The sequence below is a fragment of the Adiantum capillus-veneris genome, chromosome 25 (assembly GCF_014529385.1).
Source record: "Adiantum capillus-veneris isolate H3 chromosome 25, ASM1452938v2, whole genome shotgun sequence".
In the NCBI taxonomy this organism is placed as follows: domain Eukaryota; kingdom Viridiplantae; phylum Streptophyta; class Polypodiopsida; order Polypodiales; family Pteridaceae; genus Adiantum; species Adiantum capillus-veneris.
Window position 1 is genome coordinate 88271518 of NC_140955.1, and position 5029 is coordinate 88276546.

The following is a 5029-nucleotide window of genomic DNA, read 5'->3' on the forward strand; positions in this document are numbered from 1 at the left end:
AAACAAAAACAAACTTACACTTTAAATGACTACAAATTTTATTTAACTTATCAAACAATCTAAAATATGGTAGACCTAGAGTGCTCTTACACATCAACAAACAAAAAAGTCCAAATTTCTTCTCATTAACTTTGATAAACATACATCTGTGAACAACTTCCAAGGAGTAGTGCGGTCATAGTTCTTACATCCATTCCATGACATGGTATGCTCCTGGGGTGACCTATCACATAAAAATATCTTTGGTAGGAGTGCCCTCATGTTAGGAAAGGGTGTGTTGCTGCTGATGAAAAGTTTTTGCATTGTCCTACTAGGGATCTATCCATGTTAGCATAATGATTTTTGGTGTAGTGGGAGCCACATTGCCACTGAGGAGAGCTTTGTGCCACCGTAAAAGCTTCATGTTATGCCAGTTCCTTGAGCCATTCTTGCAAACAACGCCACTCAACTAGCATAGCAAGAGGTCACCTTGTAACAAAAACATGTATGAATTCAACATTTGCAAGCTATATAATGAAGACACTTGTTAAGTTTATGTTGTACAAAATTTGCAAGTATTTCTATCTAACTGGGAATAAACAATCATAAAATATACATTAGGATGAGATTACCACTCCTAATAAGCATGGATTTGAAGCACCTACCTGCAAGATGTAACAAAGAAGACTGTTTTAGAGGAAAAGTGGTGACACTTGGCCTCTCTAACCTGCAGCCTTTCACTATTTGTGCATAAAAGAAACCTTTGTGCCAAGCACTACAAAACAAGTATAGGCAACACCTTAGATTTCAAAGTTTATGATAAGAAGAACACAATCAAAAGTAAGAAGTATACTGTTACCTTGCATAAAGGGGTGTTTTATTCAAATATGTGATGGTATTGGCAAGATATTGAAGAACCATCAACATTCATCTCACTGATGGTACGACGTTCCTGGGATGACCTCTGCTCATCCTCACATGCGACCTTCGGTGCAAACGTTGCGAACAAGCAACTATGTATGCATACGCTTTGTGATGTCCTTGAGCACCATGGTAGATGTTTCATGAGGAAGCAAAGGATGAAAAGAGAGAGGGGGGAGGGAGAGAGAGGAACATGGGAGGAGACAAGGGGGTAGTGGGGGAGAGAGAGAGAGAGAGAGAGAGAGAGAGAGAGAGAGAGAGAGAGAGAGAGAGAGAGAGAGAGAGAGAGAGAGAGAGGAGAAGGAGGAGAGAAGGGGGTAGGGAGGGAGAGGGAGGAACATGGGAGAGAAGGGGACAATAGGGGAGAGGGAGAGAGAGGGGAGGAGGAGGAGAGAAGGGGGCAAGGAGGGAGAGGAGAGGGAGAAAGGAGAGAGGAGGAAGAGAGAAGAAAGGTTTTTTTTTTGGGGGAGTTTTTTTTTTGAAAATTTGGACTTTTAGTGCTTGCAAGTTTAAAAAAAGGTCAAAAAATAATTTTTTGATATGGATATATGTTGGAGGGGAGTTTTAAGTCAAAAATAAGTAAAAATAACTTTTTTTTAAAAAAGTCAAATTTTGGCTCTTAGTGATCCACGTTTTTTATGATGTGGCCACACCTCTTTACTCCCTTCACTTTCAAAAAGCTAGAGAGAGAAGGTGACCTCCTAGGTCCACATCTTACATGTGTCTTAAAAAAAGGCTAGAAAAGCCTACTCAAAACTAGCTTCTTGAATTCCCTTGTCCCCTTAACCCTACACACCATTAGCCTTATTCCATAAAAATTAGGATTCCTTACAAGGCCCATGCAAGGTTCATATTTCTCCTAATGCTAGGGCTCCCCTCGAGTTTGTTCCTTCCAAGAAGATCATAGTGAACTTGGAATCATTCAAAGGATTCAGGGAGGTGCTTCCTCCTGGCATTGGTCCGTCATAGGTGAAACCTCTTGGCTGTTGACTACCCATCATGAAGAAGGATTTGTCTGATGAAGTGTCAGTATCACTACCCTCCTCAATAATCGGTGCTAGTGGATCTAGCCTTGCCTGAGTTACACTCTCCTCGGTGGACACTAAGCTACCTTGGTCACCTGCCACCTTTCCGTCTCTAAAAATGTATCTTCCTGATCTTAAATTCATCAAACTTAGCAATGCAATTTATTACAAATCCAACCACTCACCTGGCAAAGGATCAGTCTTCGCACAACTTCTTGCTTTGCCACTGAATATACATGTACACAAGCGTTTAATTTCGGCAATCGAATCAAAGCATTTAACCGCTAGAGGTGATCTTAGTAATGATTAGTATAACTAGAGAGTTAACCTCAACCACTACTGTATTTAATACACTGTTGATGTTATGGATTAGGTCTGCTAATCTGGAACTATACTTCCCTCGGATGTTGGTCAATTTACCTGTAAAGTCTTAATTCTATCTTTGCTTCGTCAAAAGGTCAAACAAGGTCCAAATTCACTTCTGAAAGAAGTTCTGGAACCCGTAAGCCAAATGGAACCTCATTGTATAAGCTCAGTCAAATTTTCTCTTCACTAAGGCCCAGTAGACATCCTACGCGTAGGATATCTCCTGCTCTATTTTACATGGATTTTTGCACTATGGATTCCCTTTGATGTTCTAAGTCCATAACTGTTTTTACTTTTTGATTTGGACACCTATAAGCTGGTCAATGGATCAGAAATCTGTTCCGGCAGCCTGTTGTTGGTCTTGATCAGTCTAATCAACTTCAATTTGGACCAAAATTGACTAGGAGGCTTGCCTCAGGCTATACAACACCTTGCTATGCCTATAGTCAGTATGCGGCTTCAATTTCTTGCTTTATACATTCTATGTGTAGCATGTCTTTTTGCTCAGAATAGCTTCAAATGCAAAGCACGGACTCCTCTTGAGGTGTTGATCACTTTGGTATGCTCAAAACTAAGTTTGGAGTGCAAAATCACACAGATGACATCCTACGCGTAGGATGTCTTTTTGGTCTATTTGACCCAAGACTTGACCCACAGCTTCCCCTTCATGTCAGCAACCCAGTGGCATGCTTAGATTTTGGTTTGGATTTCAAAAGTCCCCAATTTTAGCTTTCCTAGCCTTTTTCAGTCAAAAGTGCTAAAGTCTGCTTAGAACCCAATTTTTTCACCCAAATGAGATGAAACCTCTCTCAGTCACTCAATATACCATGCAGATCATGCTCATGAAGCCATCCTATGGTTTTGGTCTTAAAATAATTCTTTGGCACAATTTGGGTAGGATGTCTGGAAATTTCTGTCTATCTGGCCTTATCCTATCAAGATATGGTTAAATTTTCACTTTCCAGGTGAAAATAGGGTAAAACCTACCTTCTGAACACACTGGTCAACTCAAAATTCCAAAAATTCCCACTAGATTAGCCTGTAGACATCCTACAGGTATGATGTCTCCTGGCTTAAAATTAAATTTTTTCCTGACAGAGATGCTCCTGATGCTCTGCAGCTCTATCAAAAACACTCACAGTAACTTTTGGACTTAACTTCAGCTTTCAAACACACTTTTGCGTCTTTTACAACCTTGATGAATCTAACAAGCAAGTCTACATGCATGAAGTGCTCTAGATCATGAATCATGATGTTCTACTTACTCTACTCCTACTCATCATGTGAAATGGTGATAATGGTGTTTTGGTTGCTTCCTGGCCTCTCCGGACTCTCAAGCTCTCCTCTCACCGCTTCTACCACTCAAACTCCTCCTCTTTACAACACAACTCAACTAAAACTACCTAAGTCTACCTAAGTCGAAGAATCTAGGCCAGACACACGCTCCCTAGACTCCCTCTAAGACCTAGAGAGTCCTCCACCCTCTGATCCTATCTATATGTAAAACGAGACTCTTGGCAAGCCAAAGAATCCCTATCCTCAAGGACTAGTCTTAGTCACCTACCTAAGGTTTTCGTCCCCGGCAACGGCGCCAATGTTGGATGGATACGCCGCAACGGACGTTAGCATAGCGAGAGCTCACCTAACAAGATTTGTCAGCTAAGGACGAAGCTCGACCCGCAAGCGTGTGGAAGCAAGCATAGGGTGTCAACCTACACTCAACTGACTCCGAACTAATTTCTACAGAGGTCTCTACCCAATGTCTAAGCTACAGCCTTCAAGAGTGCATAAGAGGAAACTTCCTACAACGCTTTCTAGAGACGAACACCCATCAAACAATCTTGAAACACCACAGAACTTGAAAGAGACCCTACTAACACCAATAGGTTGCTCTCCCTAAGGTCTATGAACCAAAACCCCAACCCAAAACACCTTGTGCAGAATCATGTAGGATGCTTGGCCGAAATTTGTAGGTCTTCATTTCTGAAAACTAAAGTTTCTAATGTGTAGCTCTACTCAATGCAAACGCATGGATATGCTGGAATGCAAAATCGGACAACGTATACTCACCGAATCACTAGATGAAGCTCGTAGATGGAGCTTGCAAAACCGGACCGTATGCACGCAATGTAGGTATTGGCGTGTAGCTCTCGTAGGGGGTAACACGCTATACTTCTCCGCACTCGATTCCGACCATCGGTGCGTGCGTAGCATTAGGATGAAGCTCTCACTCTCTCTCGTACACAGTAGGCTCACTCACAGAGACCAAAACTTTTTTTTAAAATGACAAAAGGTTCTTCATTAAGGTCAAAAAGTGGTATAAATACCTTACAATTCCCAAACCCTAATGTTCCATTTTTACCATCTACTCAATCTAAATGTCAAAACTGGGATACAATCTGGAAACTTCTGTAAGCCCCAATATTTACAAGGTGAAATGTCGGGTTTTCTCAATAAATGAATAATTACAAAAAATAATAATATGCCGAGCAGTCATTTTCCGTAGGGTGTGTCCAGCTTCTAACAGTCTGTTGTGCTATGGGCGGCCACGGACAGTGACTATACTATGTTGTAAATATACTTTGGATAGTAGTTCAAAGAGAAGAAGAGTGAGAGCAGCACGTTGAATGGCTGTTGCAGGGTAACGATTGTGTGTGTGTGTATCTCAATGTGTGTTGGTGTGTGTGCGTAGTCTTCTTTCCTACCTTCTCCATCACCTGCTCACTCTACAGTGACAC